This window comes from Elephas maximus, chromosome 4, assembly GCF_024166365.1.
Source record: "Elephas maximus indicus isolate mEleMax1 chromosome 4, mEleMax1 primary haplotype, whole genome shotgun sequence".
Classification (NCBI taxonomy): domain Eukaryota; kingdom Metazoa; phylum Chordata; class Mammalia; order Proboscidea; family Elephantidae; genus Elephas; species Elephas maximus.
Window position 1 is genome coordinate 180,691,762 of NC_064822.1, and position 21,682 is coordinate 180,713,443.

Sequence of the window (21,682 nt, forward strand, 5' to 3'; positions counted from 1 at the left end):
TACCGTCAAACCATGACACTCCCCACCCTCAGGGATATGGCCAGTGATGGGGAGAGAATACCCTGTTTGAAGGGGAGCAGGAAGCCTGGGCTTTAGTCCCTGCACCTGCCTCAGACTGGGACCCTGGGCCAGAGACTTCCCCTCTGGGCCTGAGTCCCCTCATGTCTGCAGCAGTACCCCAGTCACCATGATGCTGGTGACTGGGCCTCATTTCTGGAAATTCTGTGTGTTTGAGTAGATCTGCTATGAAATTGAGGATAGCAGTTAGGCCTGCTGTGTGAACTCTTTTCTGAACACATTTCATTACCTCAGAGCTTCAAAATGCATGAAGCAAAAACTGACAGAACTGAAACGAGAAGCAGACACCATGTGTTAGTTATTTAGAGCTGCTAAAACAGAAACAGCACAAGTGGATGGCTTTAACAAAGAGAAATTTATTCTCTCACAGTCTAGTAGGTTGTTTCTGTTGTTGTTAGGGGCCGTCGAGTCAGTTCCAACTCATAGCGACCCTGTGCACAATGGAACGAAACACTGCCCTGTCCTGCGCCATCCTTACAATCGTTGTTATGTTTGAGCTCATTGTTGCAGCCACTGTGTCAATCCACCTCGTTGAGGGTCTTCCTCTCTTCCGCTGACCCTGTACTCTGCCAAGCATGATGTCTTTCTCCAGGGACTGATCCCTCCTGACAACATGTCCAAAGTATGTAAGACACAGTCTTGCCATCCTTGTACTTCTTCTAAGACATTTTTGTTCGTTCTTTTGGCAGTTCATGGTATATTCAATATTCTTCACCAACACCACAATTCAAAGGCGTCAACTCTTCTTCCCTCTTCCTTATTCATCGTCCAGCTTTCACATGCATATGATGTGCTTGAAAATACTATGGCTTGGGTCAGGTGCACCTTAGTCTTCAGGGTGACATTTTTGCTCTTCAACGCTTTGAAGAGGTCCAAATTCAGGGTGTCAGCTCCAGAAGAAGGCTTTCTCTCTCTGTTGGCTCTGGAGGAAGGTCCTTGTCATCAGTCTTCCCTTGGTCTGGGAGCATCTCCACACAGGAACCTCAGGTCCGAAGGACGCATTCTGCTCCTGGCACTGCTTTCTTGGTGGTAAGAGGTCCCATGTCTCTCTGCTCACTTCCCTGTTTTATATCTCAAAAGAGATTGGCTTAAGAGACTAATCTTGTAGACCTCATCAATATAACTCCCACTTATCCATCTTATTACATCATAGTGATAGGATTTACAACACATGGGGAAATCACATCATAAGATAAAACAGTAGACAATCATACAATACTGGGAATCATGACCCAGCCAAGTTGACAGGTATTTTGGGGGGACACAAGTCAATCCATGACACCACGTGTGTAATTATAGTTGGAAATGTCAACACTCCCCTCTCAGTAGTTGACAGAACAGCTAGACAGAAATCAGTAAGGGTATAGAAGACTTGAACAACACCATCAACCAGCTGGGTCTAATTGACATTTATTGACTATCCAACCCAACAACTGAAGAAGAAACATTCTTCTCAAGTACACATGATCATTCACCAAGATGTATCATGTTCTGTGCCATAAAACAAGACTCCATAAATTTCTAACAATTGAAACAGAGATTATCTTCTAATTAGATTAGAAGTCAATAACAGCAAGATTCCTGGAAAATCCTCAAATATTTGGAAATTTTGTTAGTTACCATCGTGTTGATCCTGACTCATGGTGACCCCATGTGTGCAATGTGGAACTGGCCCATAGGCTATTCAAGGTTGTGGCCTTTCAGAAGCAGATTGCCAGGCTTGTCTTCCAAGGCACCTCTGGGTGAGTTTGAATCGCCAACCTCTCAGCTAGTAATGGAGCACTTAATGGCTTGCACCACCCAGGGAACCACTGGAAATTAGACTCTTCTAAATAATTATTTCTCGTTATCTGTAACAATTAGGAACAAATCAGTCTTGGAGCAAGTACAACCGGAATGCTCCTTAGAAGCGAGGGTGGCAAAACTTCATCTTGCTTATTTTGGACACATTATCAGGAAAGCCCAAGTGCTAGAAAAGGACATCATGTTTAGAAATGTGGAAGGTCAGCGTACGGAAATCCTTCATGAATGGATCAACATGGTGGCTACAACAATGGGCTCAAACATACCAACAATTATGATGACACAGGACAGGACAGTGTTTTGTTCTGTTATACACAAGATTGCCATGAGTCGGAGCAAATTTGATGGCAACTAACAACAACGACAACAAAATAACCCCTAGGTCAAAGAAAGAACCAAAATATCAGAAAATATTTTGAACTGAATAAAAATGGAAAGTCAATAGTATCAAAATGTGTGGGCTGTAGTTAAAACAACTTTTAGAAGGAAATATATTGCTTTCAATGATTATACCAGAGAAGAAACATACACAAACTAAACTCCTACTTAAGAAGCAAGAAAAAGAATATAAAATTAAATACAAATAGGTAAAAGGAAAGAAATTATTAAGAAAATAAATCAATGAAATAAAAACCAGAAGAACAATTAGAGAAAATACAAATGCTGTTTGTCGTTTGTTTAATCAATAAAATTGATAAACCTCTAGTTAGGCTGATCAACAAAAAAAAAAGAGAGAGAGAGCAAATACAAATTACCAATGTCAGGAATAAAGCAGAAGACATAACTACAAATTATATAGTCATTAAAAGGATAATAACAGAATATTATGAACATTTATGCCAATAAATTTGGCAACTTAGATAAAATGGAAAAATATCTTAAAAGACACGAATTATAAGAACTCAAGAAGAATTAGAAAACTTGCAAAAGCCTGTATCTGTTAAAATTTTTGAATTTGTAACTAAATACTGTCACATACACACACACACACACACACACACACACAAATTCCAGAGTCAGATGGCTTTGCTCATGAGTTCTAATAAATAGTATCAATTCTACACAAACTCGGAGGGAGAAATACTTTCCAATTCATTTTATGAAGTCATCATTACCCTTAAGACACAACAATAAAAGAAAATTAAAGACTAATAGTCCCAGTGAACATAAACACAAAAATCCTTAACAAAATATTATCATATTGAATCCAACAATGTATAAGAAAAATAATACACCATGATTGTCATGGACTGAATCAGGTTCCCCCAAAATATGTGTTGTAAATCCTAACCTCTATGCCTGTGGTTATAATCCCACTTGGAAATGAGTGGTCTTTGTTAAGTTCATGAGGCAGGATTAATGTGGGGTATATCTTGAGTCAATCTCATTTGAGATATAAAAGAAATTAAACAAGTGAGCAGAGGAGAGAAGGGGAAAGAGAGAAGTCAAGCCATGTGACGACTGTTTAAGAGCAAAAGCTCAAAGACACAAGGACTTTCCCTCAAAGCAGAGAGAGAAAGCCTTCCCCTAGAGCCAGCTCCCTGAATTTGGACTTCTAGCCTCCTAAACTGTGAGAAAATAAATTTCTCTTTATTAAAGCCACCTACTTGTGGCATTTCTGTTATAGCAACACCAGATAACTAAAACAACAATCAAATGTAATTTGTACAAGATATACAGGATATACAATTCATACAAGAGGAAAAGACCTGACAATCTGCTCCCTTAAAGCTTACAGCCTAGGAAACCCTATGGAGCAGTTCTACTCTGCCCTATAGGGTTGCTATGAGTCAGCATCGACTTGATGGCACAAAATAACAACAACATGCAAGGTTAGTTTGACATTTTAGAACCAAGCATCAGGATTGGAAGACGATCCATTAACAACCAGTGATATGCAGATGACACAATCTAGCTTGCTGAAAGTGAAGAGGACTTGAAGCACTTATTGAAGCTCAGACTACAGCCTTCAGTATGGATTATACCTTAACATAAAGAAAATGAAGATCTTCACAACTGGACCAATAAGCAACACCATGCTAAACAGAGAAAACCTTGAAGTTGTTAAGGATTTCATTTTACTTGGATTCACAATCAATGCCCATATAAGGAGCAGTCAGGGAATCAAACATATTGTAGTGGGCAAATCTGCTGCAAAAGACCTCTTTAAAGTGTTAAAAAGCAGTCACTTTGAAGACTAAAGTAGGCCCGATTCAAGCCATGGTCTTTCCAATCGCCATATACAGGTGAAAGTTGGAAAATTAATAAGAGAGAAGAAGAATTGCTGTCTTCGAATTATGGGGTTGGTGGAGAATATTAAATATACTTTGCTCTGTCCCAAGAATGAACAAATCTGTCTTGGAAGAGGTATGACCAATGTGCTCCTTAGAAGAAAGGATGGCAAGAATTGTCTCATGTACTCCTGGACAGGAAGGACCAATCCCTGAAGAAGGACATCATGCTTGGTAAAGGAGAGGGTCAGAGAAAGAAAGGAAGACCCTCAATGAGATGGATTGAAAAGTGGCTCAAGAGTAACGGTAATAGTGCACATGGCACAGGACTGGACAGTGTTCGTTCCGTTGTACATAGGGTCACTATGAATCGGAACAAATGGAACGGCAACTAACAACAGCTTCGGCATCCCCTTCCTCTCTTCCCAAATCCCCCTTCCCCTCCCCCCCACTCCTAAATCTTTGTGTCAGAGCTGGGAGGGGTCTCTGAGCATGTCACCTCCAATACCCTTATTCTAAAGATGAAAAGGCAGAAGCTTAACGTGGACAGGGAATATTCTCACTGTCACCTACACTTCAGTGGCAAAGCAAGGGACAGAACACAGGTACCTGACTCTCAAGCTTTCTCCTCCAACCCAGATGTCCTTCCTGCCCAGACAGGGCCTAAGTACCTATCTGAGGACCACCAAACAGGAATGCGGATGAGAAACAACACCCCATCCCTGTGTAGCCCTTCTCAAAACTTTACCCAAACAATGATGAGTCTGTGAAGCATCTCACAACATGGATGAATCTGGAGGGCATTATGCTGAGTGAAATAAGTCAACCACAAAAGGACAAATATTGTATGAGACCACTACTATAAAAACTTATCAAAAGGTTTATACACACACAAAAAAATAATCTTTGATGGTTATGAGGGAAGGGAAGGGTAGGGATGGAAGAATAGTAAATAGACAGTAGATAAACAGTAACTTTGGTGAAGGGTGAGACAGTACACAATACTGGGGCAGCCAGAACAACTTGTCCAAGGCAAGGTCATGGAAGCTCCATAGACATATCCAAACTCCCTGAGGAACCGAATTGCTGGGCTGAGGGCTGTGGAAATCATGGTCTCAGGGTACTAGCTGAATTGGCATAACATAGTTTATAAAGAAAATGTTCTACGTTCCACTTTGGTGAGTAGTGTCTGAGGTCTTAAAAGCCTGTGAGCAGTCATCTAAGATACTCCACTGGTTTCACCTCTTTGAGCCCAGCGGAGAATGAAGAAAACCAAAGATACAAGGGAAAGATTAGTCCAAAAGACTAATGGACTACATCTACCACAGCCTCCACCAGACTGACAACTAGATGGTGCTCAGCTACAACCACTGACTGCTCTGACAGGGATCACAATAGAGGGTCCTGAACAGAGCTGGAGAAAAATGTAGAACAAAATTCTAACTCACAAAAAACACCAGACTTACTGGCCTGACAGAGACTAGAGAAAACCTGAGAGTACGGGCCCTGGGTACTCTTTTAGCTCAGTAATGAAGTCGTTCCCGAGGTTCAGGCTTCAGCCAAAGATTAGACAGGCTTTTAAAACAAAATGAGACTAAATGGGCACACCAGCCCAGAGGCAAGGACTAGAAGGCAGGAGGGGACAGGAAACCAGTAATATGAAACCCAACTTCGAGAAGGGAGAGTGTTGACTTGTCACGGGGTTGTTAACCAATGTCATAAAACAATATGTGTACTAACTGTCTAATGAGAAACTAGTTTGCTTTGTAAATCTTCATCTAAACTACAATTAAAAAAAAAAAAAACAACTTTACCCAAGCCGAATGAAAGCACCCCAGGCTATCCTTCATTCCAATGCCTGCCTGGGGGACCTGGTGCCCAACCTTCCCAACTCCCAGAGCACATCTGCCCACATGTCCCCCAGGATCTCCCTGTCCCTTTCCATCCAGGACTCCCCACAACCCGCTCTGCTCCCCACACAGTATGTCCCCCCACCCCTCAGCCCTGCCCCGAGATCCAGCAATACCTCTCCGTGGTGGATAGGTCCACCTTCCGCTGGGGTCTCCAGACAACAGTGAGCCCGGTGCACTTCCTACTTATGCTGCAAAGCAAAAAAGAGGAAACAATGCAGCCCAAGTCTGTTTCAGCACGAAAGACACTTCAAAGACATCATTGATTTCTTAGAACTGTGGACACCAATGTTGTTGGTATCTCACTGACTTTGCAAATGTTGTTCCTTCTCCCAGAAATACTTCTCCCACTCGCTGTCGTAAACTTCTGTAAACTTCTACACACACTTCTCATCTCTGTTCAAAGAAGCCTCCTCCATGCAGCCTTCCCTGAATTCCCCGTGCAGACAGGGAGTAGCTGCTCCAAATAGTGGAGCAGGTAAGGGTCCCAGAGCCATAGAGACCTGGGTTTGACTCCCAGCTCCATTAGTTCTTAGAGTGTGTGGCCTTAAAAAATTACCTGCAGATAACTTCTCCAAGTCTCAGATCCAGCATCTGTTACTTGGAGATGATCGTCTACAAACCTCAAAGGGTTTTAGAGGGAATGGTTTCTGGTACATGATACTCTTCAACAATGTTAGCTGAAATTAGTTGGATTCCCCCAGCTTCCGATTTTGCCTAGTGTGCCCTGAACCTCCCCGCACTGTGCCATAGTCATCAGTGATCATGCTCCTGCCCTGTAACACACACACTGTCTTCAGGGCTAAGTTTATATGTGGCTCACATCTCTCTCCCTGGTGGTCAGCACATGCTTTGGCACAGAGGTACCCCTTGGGACAGTGTGTGGAATGAATGAATGAATGAATATATCTTCTTGAGGACAGAGGATCCAGAGTGCATGCCTTCCTCCCGTCTCTCCCTGGTTCTGTCCGGCCCGGCACAGGGCGGAGTGTGGGGATTGTAGTGCCCCATTGGTGACATAAAAAGCTGGATGCAGTGTGTAGACAGTGGGCATGAGATTTAGGTGGCTTCACAGGTAACAAGCTCACAACAGAAATGTCGAGCCAAAAAGGGGATGGCTAGGAACAACCAGGGCCTTAGAAGTTACAGGAAGGACATGGTCCTCTCTTTCCCAGACCCCAGGGCCCGGAGTGTGAGACTAGGCAGCTGTATGGGTACAGTACATTCAGGCTCCATCTTTGCTTCTGGGAGCCCTTCCTGGGCCCAGAGCCAAGAGACAAGCTCCAGTCTCAACTCAGCCTCTGCCTGGCTGCATGACCCTGAGTGTGCCACTTGCTGTCTTTAAGCCTTGCTCGGTCTCCTTATCTGTAAACTGTGGGTATTGGACAGACTTTAGGTCCCTGAGTGGCTCAAATGGTTTATACTACTAACCTAAAGGTTGGTGGTTTGAACCTACCCAGTGGTGCTGCAGAAGAAAGGCCTGGCAATTTGCTTCCATAAAAAGTACAGCCCAGAAAACCCTATGGGACAGTTCTGCTCTGTAACATATGGGGTCGCCATCAGTCAGAATCAACTCAACAGGTAACAGGGCAGTCTCTATCTGTCTGCAGTCTGAGCCCCAGCCTCTGCAAACCTGGGGGACCCCTTGATCCCGGATTCTGGTGCTCAGGGGTCCTCCTCTGGCCCAGGCCCCACGTGCCTTGGAAACCTCTCAGCCCCCAATGTTCTGCTGACCTCCCCATCCATCAGTCAGCTACTGAGCAAGCAGAGCCCAGGGCCTGGGCCAGAGGAGGCCAAGTCAAGCATCACCATTATAGAACCAACTTCTGGGTACAAGAATAAATCCAAAATGTTACCTGCTCAGAAATGAAAAACATTACTACAGTGCTATTACTATAAATGTTAGTATTCAAACTGTAAATGTTGACATTTTCCTGTGTAAGAACTACAATTTCTCAACACTGTCAGTGCCAGATTGCTCCTGGGTCTCCTCTCCTGAATCTCCGCAATCCTGAATAAATACATCCTTTCAACCAGCCCATTCAATAATACCCCTAATCTTTCTGTGTACAGTAGGGGGAACATCATTCAGGTAAAATTTTTCTGGTAATGTGTTTCTAGAAGGAGCTCTGTCCTCAAGATTAATGGCTCAGGCAGATTCTTAAAGTCTTCATCTTCAACTTCTGAAAATGGTCGGCTCTTGGTGGCAGTCAACCCGACAAGCATTTTAGCCTCCTGGGACTCAAAACTACAGGGAATTGCCTTCCTAAAGCATTCTTATAAAGTCTGCTGTTTTGAGATTTGAATAATAAGAACAGGATATGTTTGGGAAGCTTTGCTGGTCTTTAGCAATTTCTTCCTTTCTTCCTTCCCTGCACAGCCTTTATTATGGCTGACTCAAAAAATGATTTATCCCAGATCCTTGATTTTGAACTTTGTTCTCTGTGAAATTTTCATGTGGCAAAGTTAACGTTTTGCTTTTCACTTCTTCTCACAAGATGCGGAGAATTTGCAAATAGGACTTTTTCTTGAAAGACCCCTGGCTTAAGTGAAATTAAACTGCTAAAAATTGAAATAGCGTTCTTAAAGGGATTTTGTTTTATGTAAGGAATATTATGGGTCCAAAATTTCTACAGAATTCTATAATATTCTCCCTAAAATTATCAAGCAAATATACTCTCTCAGTACTTGTATTAGCTGCTAGTCTCTCTCCTTATTCAGCTGTTCAATTCTTATTGTTTTTCTTCATAAACTCACCGTTTTTGCTATCATTAATTATTGCACATTTCACTCTTGAAATAAACAATGTGTTTATGCTTCAACTAACTGATTCAATTTAAAAGTGCAAACCAACATAAAAAATACACAAGTAAATACACTGAAGGGAGAAAAAAGAGGAAGAAGCGGAAAGGTACCTGTGGATTAAAAACAAGCAAAGCTAAGCTACAGGGTTCATATGTAGGCTTGGGTGATGAAATGACAAAAAAAGGAAGAAAGTGGTTGCCGTATGTGTAGTAAAGAATTTAACCTTGCCTAAAAAGGGGTCTGGCCTTGGCCTTGGTTTCTGAGAGGTCGTCTCTAAGCCCTTGAAATGTCCTGCTTGATAGGAGTGTCTTTGCCTGGGGTCCCTGGGCCAGCTGGATAGTAACAATCAACGTCTTATAGAGTGAGGGCTTTGGGTCCCCAGGGTATCACCTGGATTTCCTGAGGAGCTGGAGGCTGGGATCAGCCACATGGGCAGTCAACAGTGCCAACATGATTGAGCCCTAAAAAAACCCTGTGCACTAAGTCTCTGTGACCTTCCCTGGTTGGCAATATTCTGTGCATTTGTCACCATCCTTGCTGAGGGGAGTTAACATATCCGTGACTCCATGGGGAGAAGACAGCTGGAAGCTCTGTGTTTGGAACTCTCCCAGACTCTACCCCATGTGCCTTTTCCCTTGGCTAATTGAAGTCTGTATTCTTTTGCCGTGGCGCATTAGTTAAAGCGATCAGCTGATAACTGAAAGGTCAGCAGTTCAAAACCACCAGTGGCTCCGTGGGAGGAAGACGTGGGTCACTATGAGTCGGAATCGGCTGGACGGCAGTGAGTACCCTTTTGCCGTAATAAACCGTGACTGTGAGTATAACAGCTTTCTGTGAATTCTCAGAGTCCATCTAGCGAGTTATCAAACCTGCGGGTGGTTTGAGGAACCCTCCCAAACTTGTAACTGGTGTCAGAAACGAAGGCAGTCTTGTGAGCTATGTTCCTTCTAACTTCTCAGTTATCCAACTCTTCACGGTAGCAGTCAGGAGAGTGGTAATCAAGGGGTGAAGGGCTCATCTGGAAGCAGCACATGGAAGATTCCGGGTGACTTATAATGATTTGCAAAGCTAAACATGTTTCATGTGGTTTGGGGCACTTGTATTTCATGATAAAACAGGTGTTTTTAAAAGAATTAAATTCCAAATTGAAGATAATAAAAACAAAAACCTGGGATATAATACATAATATCCAAGACCCTTCTTTAATAAATTCCCATTCCAACTTGACCACATTTGTTCATACGTTTCCTATTTCCTTCTTGCCCTGGTGCACCCCTGTTCATGTTTCAGCCCTCCACCCAGATGTCATCATATACGTGAGAAACTTGTTCTATCTCTCTTCGTATCTCCCCACTCCCAGCCCTCCGCATCTGGATGCCCCATGGCACCCTGTGCAGGCCTCTGCTGTGTCTCCCACCACAATGAATTGAAATTCTCTCCTTATTCACCTGTTCTTTTCTTTATAGTGTAAGCAGATCACGAGCAGGGGCCAGGCAGGTCTCATTCATTTTCGAATCCTCAAAACCTAGCGTACTCACAAACATGTAGTAGACATCCAATAGATAATGTTTATCTGTTCCAATAGTATCTCAGTTTCCACTTAATGATTTTCAATGATTATTCAAAGACAGCAATATATCTTTGAAGAATTTTAATTGGCAGAAAAGAGGGTTTCTGGCTGATGGTATTGCAGGTTGAATTTCTGATTGTAAGTCCAAAAGTTTTTGTAGAGTGGCAGCATCAGACCTCACCTAATTTCAGGGGGAGGAGAGAATCAAGAACAGCCCAAAGCTGATCCCTGTGAGGTGGAGGTCAGACACCTCCACTCTCCAACTTCTTAATCAGTTTTGACACCAGCCGTCCCTCCCACAGCACTCTCTGCCTCTCTGCTGGGTTTGCTCATTTGTTGCAATGGCCACACAGAACTGGCAGACCATATTTACAGTTAAGTGCTTTCTTAAGGAAGTAACAAGGTACAACTAAGGGTCAGGATCAACAGGCTAAAACTTAGGATCAGGATCAGGAAGCATGTAGGCAAGACCTGGAAGGCTCTCCCAAAGTGGAGAGTACATCCCTCCCTTCTTCAGTGCAGGACGGCTCTCTCAACTCCTTTCAGCCATGCACACACCCTCTCAGCTGTGCAGGCCTCCTCTCAGCCTCCCCATGACAGGCCTTCTCTCAACCCCTGCATGATAGGCTTCTTCTCGGCTCCCTCAGGACAAGACTCTCTGCCTTCAGCCTCCCTACCATCAGCCTCCCACAGCTAACTGACCCAGCTCATAGCCAGTGCAGCAGCTTTGTTCAGCACTCTTACCTCCATTTCTAACACCAGGTTTTTGCCATTACCACCAACCCTGCCTCAGAGCCCCTTCCAAGCCTGTCACTGTCTTTAGTGTTACAGCCATTGACTCATGTTACAGCTCTTTCAGGAGGTTCCTCGCCTCCTCTGTCTCTGCTTTTTCTCTCTTCTTGTCTCTCTTGCCATTTCTCCTTTCTGCTTCTTTCTTCCTCTGAAACCTCTTTGGGGTTGGCTGCATATATAAGCAACTCGTTGTCAAATTCAAGGCATGGTCATCCCAGCGGGGCAACAAACTGACCAATCCCCTTGGTGGACCATGATTACTCCATTTGCACAGTCTATAGTATATTTTTTTATATATAGTATATTGACCAATCCCTGCAAGACGTATAAATAAATCAATCATAGGGCAGGCTGCAGCCCATAGCCAGACAAAAAGTATCAAACCATCAAGTCATTTACAGCTTACCCAGGAAATGTCAATCAACATGGACAAAAGTATCAAACCCTCTGGGGCAGGGGGAAAATATCTCCAACTGTTTTTCCAAAGAACCAAGGCAAAAAACCACATAATGGAACCCATTTCACCACACACCTGCTGTGAATTTTCTTTAGGGAGTATGATTTCAGGTGACTGATGTTGCAAAACATTATATTGTAATTTTCCCACAACAAATGCACATTTATGTAATAAAAGAATAAAATTATATTGTAAATTTAAAATGATATATTATCATTTAACTCACATTTATTGAGCAATTTAAAAACACACAGGATATTGTCACACAGATTACATCTCAAATGCTTGCCTATATTTGAAGGCGAATTGCAGATCTAACGATGATTCTTTGAGACATGCTGTGGTCGGTTTTTTCCAAAGATGGCAACCACCCTTCATGCCCTTTTATAATGTGACTTTGAAGATCCATTCGTCTAGAAGTAGAGTCTGTTTTCCCTCCTCTTGAATCTGGGCTGCCTTGTCACTTGCTTTGACCAGTAGAATGCAGTAGGAGTGGGGCTATATGACTTCTGGGACTAGGCCTTAAAAGGCCTTGCAGCTTCTTTTGCTCTCTTAGAAGCCAGCCATTGTGTAAAGTAGTCCAGGCTATCCTGCTGTAGAGGCCACACAGAGATAAGCCCTGGAGACTGAGAGGCTATTTGGGGGGGAACGAGACACCCAACAGCCAGCACCACCTGCCAGACGTGACTGAGGCCATCACTCATGCTCCAGTCCCAGCCAATCTCCTAGCTAAATACAGTCACATGAATGACCCCTCCTGCCTCTTGGAGCAGAAGAACCACCCAGCTGAGCCTAGCCAACCCAGGAAATGGTGGCAAATAATAAGCACTTGCTTTTTTAAGCCACTAAGTTTGGAGGTGGTTTGTTATGTTGCAATTGATCATTTGTTCTTTTGACAGACATTGGTTTGCTGGTTAGATGTAGTGTAGTCTCTGGGATCACATGGTTGATCCTATATAAGCAATTCTAGGAATGTTTCCAAAGTCCAATGGCCCTTGGCCATTCGACTTTTCTGAGACCAAAGCCCAACTTCAGAGCATCCCTACTTTCCAGTCTATCTCCCAACTTCCCTACACAGTGCTAAGTGTGAACTGGATCCCATTCCTCCCATGCCCATTGCCTCATCAATTGATCCTATTTTTTCTTATATCTCATACACTTTGAGTGTGTTTTCTTGAACCTGAAGTATAATCAACTCTTTTGAAAAAATGCCCTGCCCCCTCACTTCAAACAAGCATCCACTTTAAGCTTCCTTCCATGTCATCTTTTTCCCTCCTTACCAGCCAAGCTTTTCCAGAGAGCTGTCTTCATTTTCTGTCTTCCTAGTTACCCTCTTCCTATTTGCTACAGTCTGATTTCTGCCCCCACTGTGTCCCAGAATCATCTCTTACCAACTACACCATGAGCTCCATATCACCTGCTCCGATGAACTCATCTCCACCTTGACCTCTCGGCAACAGGACCCAACACTGTTATTTCTCCTCCCGCCTTAAAAATCTCTCACCTTTATACAATTTTCTCTCTCTCTCTCTCTCGGTTTCTCTCCTCCCTCTCTTACTGCCCCTTCTCTACCCCCTCCCTGGCCTCAGGCTGCTAAACCTGGCCCTTAAGCAGCAGTGTCCCCAGTTAATTTTTTTTTTTAATAACTTTTATTAAGCTTCAAGTGAACGTTTACAAATCCAAGCAGTCTGTCACATATAAGTTTACATACATCTCACTCCCTACTCCCACTTGCTCTCCCCCTCTTGAGTCAGCCCTTTCAGTCTCTTCTTTCTTGACAATTTTGCCGGCTTCCCTCTCTCTCTATCCTCCCTTCCCCTCTCCAGACAAGAGTTGCCAACACAATCTCAAGTGTCCACCTGATATAATTAGCTCACTCTTCATCAGCGTCTCTCTCCCACCCGCTGACCAGTCCCTTTCATTTCTGATGAGTTGTCTTCGGGGATGGTTCCTGTCCTGGGTCAACTGAAGGTCTGGGGAGCATGGCCGCCGGGATTCCTCCAGTCTCAGTCAGACCATTAAGTTTGGTCTTTTTATGAGAATTTGGGGTCTGTATCCCACTGATCTCCTGCTCCCTCAGGGGTCCTCTGCTGTGCTCCCTGTCAGGGCAGTCATCGATTGTGGCCGGGCACCAACTAGTTCTTCTGGTCTCAGGATGATGTAGGTCTCTGGTTCATGTGGCCCTTTCTGTCTCTTGGGCTCTTAGTTGTCATGTGGCCTTGGTGTTCTTCGTTTTTCCTTTGCTCCAGGTGGGTTGAGACCAATTGCTGCATCTTAGATGGCCGCTTGTTAGCATTTAAGACCCCAGACGCCACATTTCAAAGTGGGATGCAGAATGATTTCATAATAGAATTATTTTCCCAATTGACTTAGAAGTCCCCGCAAACCGTGTTCCCCAGACCCCTGCACTTGCTCCACTGACCTTTGAAACGTTCATTTTATCCCGGAAACTTCTTTGTTTTTGGTCCAGTCCAATTGAGCTGACCTCCCATGTATTGAGTGTTGTCTTTCCCTTCACCTAAAGCAGTTCTTATCTACTGATTAATCAATAAAAAACCCTCTCCCACCCTCCCTCCCCCCCTCGTAACCACAAAAGTATGTGTTCTTCTCAGGTTTACTATTTCTCAAGATCTTATAATAGTGGTCTTATACAATATTTGTCCTTTTGCCTCTGACTAATTTCGCTCAGCATAATGCCTTCCAGGTTCCTCCATGTTATGAAATGTTTCAGAGATTCATCACTGTTCTTTATCGATGCGTAGTATTCCATTGTGTGAATATACCACAATTTATTTACCCATTCATCCGTTGATGGACACCGTGGTTGCTTCCAACTTTTTGCTATTGTAAACAGAGCTGCAATAAACATGGGTGTGCATGTATCTGTTTGTATGAAGGCTCTTGTATCTCTAGAGTATATTCCTAGGAGTGGGATTTCTGGGTTGTATGGTAGTTCTATTTCTAACTGTTTAAGATAACGCCAGATAGATTTCCAAAGTGGTTGTACCATTTTACATTCCCACCAGCAGTGTATGAGAGTTCCAATCTCTCCGCAGCCTCTCCAACATTTATTATTTTGTGTTTTTTGGATTAATGCCAGCCTTGCTGGTGTGAGATGGAATCTCATCGTAGTTTTAATTTGCATTTCTCTGATGGCTAATGATCGAGAGCATTTTCTCATGTATCTGTTGGCTGCCTGAATATCTTCTTTAGTGAAATGTGTGTTCATATCCTTTGCCCACTTCTTGATTGGGTTGTTTGTCTTTTTGTGGTTGAGTTTTGACAGAATCATGTAGATTTTAGGGATCAGGAGCTGGTCGGAGATGTCATAGCTGAAAATTCTTTCCCAGTCTGTAGGTGGTCTTTTTACTCTTTTGGAGAAGTCTTTAGATGAGCATAGGTGTTTGATTTTTAGGAGCTCCCAGTTATCGGGTTTCTCTTCATCATTTTTGGTAATGTTTTGTATTCTGTTTATACCTTGTATTAGGGCTCCTAGGGTTGTCCCAATTTTTTCTTCCATGATCTTTATCGTTTTAGTCTTTATGTTTAGGTCTTTGATCCACTTGGAGTTAGTTTTTGTGCATAGTGTGAGGTATGGGTCCTGTTTCATTTTTTTGCAAAGGGATATCCAGTTATGCCAGCACCATTTGTTAAAAAGGCTATCTTTTCCCCAGTTAATTGACACTGGTCCTTTGTCAAATATCAGCTGCTCATACGTGGATGGATCTATGTCTGGGTTCTCAATTCTGTTCCATTGGTCCATGTGTCTGTTGTACCAATACCAGGCTGTTTTGACTACTGTGGCTGTATAATAGGTTCTGAAGTCAGGTAAGGTGAGGCCTCCCACTTTCTTCTTCTTTTACAGTAGTGCTTTGCTTATCCGGGGCTTCTTTCCCTTCCATATGAAATTGGTGATTTGTTTCTCTATCCCCTTAAAATATGACATTGGAATTTGGATCGGAAGTGCGTTAAATGTATAGATGGCTTTTGGTAGAATAGACATTTTTACTATGTTAAGTCTTCCTATCCATGAGCAGGGTATGTTTTTCCACTTAAGTATGTCCTTTTGAATTTCTTGTAGTAGAGCTTTGTAGTTTTCTTTGTATAGGTCTTTTACGTCCTTGGTAAGATTTATTCCTAAGTATCTTATCTTCTTGGGGGCTACTGTGAATGGTATTGATTTGGTTATTTCCTCTTCGGTGTTCTTTTTGTTGATGTAGAGGAATTCAAGTGATTTTTGTATGTTTATTTTATAACCTGAGACTCTGCCAAACTCTTCTATTAGTTTCAGTAGTTTTCTGGAGGATTCCTTAGGGTTTTCTGTGTATATAATCATGTCATCTGCAAATAGTGATAACTTTACTTCTTCCTTGCCAATCCGGATACCTTTTATTTCTTTGTCTAGCCTAATTGCCCTGGCTAGGACTTCTAGCACGATGTTGAATAAGAGCGGTGATAAAGGGCATCCTTGTCTGGTTCCCGTTCTCAAGGGAAATGCTTTCAGGTTCTCTCCATTTAGAGTGATATTGGCTGTTGGCTTTGCATAGATGCCCTTTATTATGTTGAGGAATTTTCCTTCAATTCCTATTTTGGTAAGAGTTTTTATCATAAATGGGTGTTGGACTTTGTCAAATGCCTTTTCTGCATCAATTGATAAGATCATGTGGTTTTTGTCTTTTGTTTTATTTATGTGATGGATTACATTAATGGTTTTTCTGATATTAAACCAGCCTTGCATAAAAAAATAAAAAAATACCTGGTATAAATCCCACTTGATCAGGGTGAATTATTTTTTTGATGTGTTGTTGGATTCTATTGGCTAGAATTTTGTTGAGGATTTTTGCATCAATGTTCATGAGGGATATACGTCTATAATTTTCTTTTTTTGTAATGTCTTTACCTGGTTTTGGTATCAGGGATATGGTGGCTTCATAGAATGAGTTAGGTAGTATTCCGTCATTTTCTATGCTTTGGAATACCTTCAGAAGTAGTGGTGTTAACTCTTCTCTGAAAGTTTGGTAGAACTCTGCAGTGAAGCCGTCCGGGCCAGGGCTTTTTTTTGTTGGGAGTTTTTTGATTACCGTTTCAATCTCTTTTTTTGTTATGGGTCTATTTAGTTGTTCTACTTCTGAATGTGTTAGTTTAGGTAGGTAGTGTTTTTCCAGGAATTCATCCATTTCTTCTAGGTTTGCAAATTTGTTAGAGTACAATTTTTCATAATAATCTGAAATGATTCTTTTAATTTCATTTGGTTCTGTTGTGATGTGGTCCTTCTCATTTCTTATTCGGGTTATTTGTTTCCTTTCTTGTATTTCTTTTGTCAGTCTAGCCAATGGTTTATCAATTTTTTAATTTTTTCAAAGAACCAGCTTTTGGCTTTGTTAATTCTTTCAATTGTTTTTCTGTTCTCTAATTCATTTAGTTCAGCTCTAATTTTTATTATTTGTTTTCTTCTGGTGCCTGATGGATTCTTTTGTTGCTCAGTTTCTATTTGTTCAAGTTGTAGGGACAGTTCTCTGATTTTGGCTCTTTCTTCTTTTTGTATGTGTGCATTTATTGATATAAATTGGCCTCTGAGCACTGCTTTTGCTGTGTCCCAGAGGTTTTGATAGGAAGTATTTTCATTCTCGTTGCTTTCTATGAATTTCCTTATTCCCTCCTTGATGTCTTCTATAACCCAGTCTTTTTTCAGAAGGGTGTTGTTCATTTTCCAAGTATTTGATTTCTTTTCCCTAGTTTTTCTGTTATTGATCTCTAGTTTTATTGCCTTGTGGTCTGAGAAGATGCTTTGTAATATTTCGATATTTTGGACTCTGCAAAGGTTTGTTTTATGACCTAATATGTGGTCTATTCTAGAGAATGTTCCATGTGCGCTAGAAAAAAAAGTATACTTTGCAGCAGTTGGGTGGAGAGTTCTGTATAAGTCAATGAGGTCAAGTTGGTTGATTGTTGTAATTAGATCTTGCGTGTCTCTATTGAGCTTCTTACTGGATGTCCTGTCCTTCTCCGAAAGTGGTGTGTTGAAGTCTCCTACTATAATTGTGGAGGTATCTATCTCGCTTTTCAATTCTGTTAAAATTTGATTTATGTATCTTGCAGCCCTGTCATTGGGTGCATAAATATTTAATATGGTTATGTCTTCCTGATCAATTGTCCCTTTTATCATTATATAGTGTCCTTCTTTATCCTTTGTGGTGGATTTAAGTCTAAAGTCTATTTTGTCAGAAATTAATATTGCTACTCCTCTTCTTTTTTGCTTATTGTTTGCTTGATATACTTTTTTCCATCCTTTGAGTTTTAGTTTGTTTGTGTCTGTAAGTCTCAGGTGTGTCTCTTGTAGGCAGCATATAGATGGATCGTGTTTCTTTATCCAGTCTGTGACTCTCTGTCTCTTTATTGGTGCATTTAGTCCATTTACATTCAGGGTAATTATAAATAAATAAGTTTTTAGTGCTGTCATTTTGATGTCTTTTTATGTGTGTTGTTGACAATTTCATTTTTCCACATACTTTTTTGTGCTGAGGCGTTTTTCTTAGTAAATTGTGAGATCCTCATTTTCATAGTGCTTGACTTTATGTTATTTGAGTCGTTACGTTTTTCTTGGTTTTTATCTTGAGTTATAGAGTTGTTATACCTTTTTGTGGTTACCTTATTATTTACCCCTATTTTTCTAAGTAAAAACCTAACTTGTATTGTTCTATATCGCCTTGTATCACTCTTCATATGGCCGTTCAATGCCTCCTGTATTTAGTCCCTCTTTTTGATTATTGTGATCTTGTATCTATTGACTTCCATGATTCCCTGTTATGTGTATTTTTTTTTTAATTAATCTTAATTTGTTTTTGTGATTTCCCTATTTGAGTTGATATCAGGACGTTCTGTTTTGTGACCTTGTGTTGTGCTGATATCTGATATTATTGGTTCTCTGACCAAACAATATCCTTTAGTATTTCTTGTAGCTTTGGTTTGGTTTTTGCAAATTCTCTAAACTTGTGTTTGTCTGTAAATATCTTAATTTCGCCTTCATATTTCAGAGAGAGTTTTGCTGGATATATGATCCTTGGCTGGCAGTTTTTCTCCTTCAGTGTTCTGTATATGTCGTCCCATTCCCTTCTTGCCTGCATGGTTTCTGCTGAGTAGTCAGAACATATTCTTACTGATTCTCCCTTGAAGGAAACCTTTCTTTTCTCCCTGGCTGCTTTTAAAATTTTCTGTTTATCTTTAGTTTTGGTGAGTTTGATGATAATATGTCTTGGTGTTTTTCTTTTTGGATCAATCTTAAATGGGGTTCGATGAGCATCTTGGATAGATATCCTTTCGTCTTTCATGATGTCAGGGAAGTTTTGTGTCAGGAGTTCTTCAACTATTTTCTCTGTGTTTTCTGTCCCCCCTCCCTGTTCTGGGACTCCAATCACCCGCAGGTTATCCTTCTTGATAGAGTCCCACATAATTCTTAGGGTTTCTTCATTTTTTTTAATTCTTTTATCTGATTTTTTTTCAGCTATGTTGGTGTTGATTCCCTGGTCCTCCAGATGTCCCAGTCTGCATTCTAATTGCTCGAGTCTGCTCCTCTGACTTCCTAGTGCGTTGTCTAATTCTGTTATTTTATTGTTAATCTTTTGGATTTGTACATGTTGTCTCTCTATGGATTCTTGCAACTTATTAATTTTTCCACTATGTTCTTGAATAATCTTTTTGAGTTCTTCAACAGTTTTATCAGTGTGTTCCTTGGCTTTTTCTGCAGTTATCCTAATTTCATTTTTGATATCATTAAGCATTCTGTAAATTAGTTTTTTATATTCTGTATCTGATAATTCCAAGATTGTATCTTCATTTGGGAAAGATTTTGATTCTTTGGTTTGGGGGGTTGGAGAAGCTGTCATGGTCTGCTTCTTTAAGTGGTTTGATATGGATTGTTGTCTCCGAGCCATCACTGGGAAACCAGTTTTTCCAGAAAATCCGCTAAAAAAAAAATGCAGTCAGATCCCTATCAGAGTTCTCCCTCTGGCTCAGGCTATTCGGATGTTAATGAAGCCGCCTGGGGAGGGTGGGGGAGGGAACAGAGAGATAGGAGAGTAGCACCTCAGAACATAGCCAGAGTTGCTTGTCTTGCTTGGAATGACTATTATATCTGAGATTCCCGCGGGCGCGTCGCCTATGTGTGCTGGCTGTGTGGAGATTGCCCCCGGGGGTCTGGCCCGCTGGAGTCACGGTCAGATCCTCCGCTTCCAGCCCCACGCCCAGCGTCAAGGCTCCCCTACTGGGACGGTGCACTCTCGACTCCAAAATCAGTCGCTGCCTCCCGGGGACTTCTCGTCCCTCCAGCCGCGTGGCCTTGCCGCCCCCGAGAACCAGTTGGGCCTCCTCCCAGGGTTAGTTCAGATGGGTGGAGCAGGTCCCCGTGCTTGTGCCGTGACCGAGTGTCCCGGCTGGGACGCTGTTCTCCCCACTCCAATACCAGTCACTGCCTCCCAGGGACTTCTCCTACTGGCTGCGTCCCACGCCGCCCGCGCAACCCGGCTGGTCCCCTTCCCGGGGTTAGTTCAGGGGAGTGGAGCAACTCTCCGTGTTTATGCCGTACCTGCGTCCAGTCCAAATCCCTGTGGGACGGTTCCCCAGCTCGGACGCTGCTCTTTCTGCTCCAAGACCAGTCACTGCCTCCCGGGGACTTCTCCTACCGGCTGCGTCCCACGCCACCCGTGGAACCGGCTGGTCCCCCTCCCGGGGTTAGTTCAGGGGAGTGGAGCCGCTCTCTGTGCTTGTGCCATACCTGACTGGTACGCTGGCTCCAGGCTCTGGAAACAATCGCTGCTTCCCCGTATTAGTTCGTTCTCCGTCTCTAAATCTGTGTTTGTTGTTCGGGGTTCGTAGATTGTTATGTATGTGATCGATTCACTTGTTTTTCCGTGTCTTTGTTGTAAGAGGGATCCGAGGTAGCGTCTGCCTAGTCCGCCATCTTGGCTCCGCCCCCCCCAGTTAATTTTTGTGTTCTCTTTTCATCTCACTCTACATGCCCTGCCTTCAAGTTCTCGGCCTCTCTCAAGTTGCCTGTAAGTACCTCTCAGTAAGTACTCTACTCCAAACCTGAGGGCGGCATATCCAACTACCCATAAGACACCTTCCCTGAGATGTTCTGGACACACTTCAAATTCAGCACGCATTCCTGGTTACTTCTTTGGGCCACTGGTTCTGCTAAAGCCAGGGAAATGCCCAGACACAAGGCTACTCATGGGCAGGGCTTCTTCCTTGGCTGGCTTTTCCTCATCCTCAAGTGTTCCCTTAGGAAACAAGTTAACACCTCGTGGAAAGGGGATAATCCTAAACTCATTTAATCCTTACGCTAACTTAATGAAGTCATTCCCATCTTATGAATGAGGAAATTGAGACTCAGAAAGGTGATAAAGCTCGTTCAGGGTCACACGGCTTAGTGGCGGAGCAGGATTCAACTCCCAGCCTGACTGCATAGCTGGCACTCCTTCCATGGCTCATGGGCAGGAGTGGCCTGAGCCAAAAATGAGGAACTAGAGAAGAGGCCCCAATATTCCACCCCAACCACATGACTTTTGTCAAGAGTGAATCAAAGAGGAAGAAGAGATACCAGGAAACTGTGGCCACAAGGAAGATAAGACCCCATCAGCATTTGTTCTGTAAGTCGCTGCCCCATGTGAGGACAGAGGGAAAAGTCCAGGCTGAGAAACATAACAGCCTCCCCTCTCCAAGGATAGGATTATAATAATGAAATCTCCCATATGAGAACTCACAGCCAAGAAACTATGACTGCATTTGCAACCCAGAGCAAGTTTCATCACCTTTCTAGGTCGTCAATTTCCTCATCCATAAAATGCGAACAACTTCATTAAATTAGTGTAAGGATTAAATGAGTATAGGATTATCCCCTTTCCATAAGGTGTTAGCCTGTTTCCTAAGGGAACTCTTGAGGATAAGAAAAAGCCAGCCAAGGAAGAAAAGGGCTCTTGTGTCTGCAGGTCAAAGAGGGTGCAGTGGGAGCCTTGGGGAAGAGGTCTGCACAGGGTCA

The 21,682-nt window shown here is 42.6% G+C and overlaps 1 protein-coding gene across 4 annotated transcripts in view; it reads right to left on the bottom strand.

Annotated features, from left to right (window-relative positions):
• The window catches only part of LOC126076011 (cytokine receptor common subunit beta-like), a 54,663-nt gene that overhangs the window by 25,937 nt on the left and 7,044 nt on the right, over positions 1-21,682 (bottom strand). For 2 of the 4 annotated variants that reach the window (XM_049884348.1, XM_049884349.1), the window contains exon 1: positions 6,139-6,319. The gene's annotated coding sequence lies outside the window, so the exon portion shown is untranslated. The other 2 variants (XM_049884347.1, XM_049884346.1) reach the window with 2 other exon arrangements.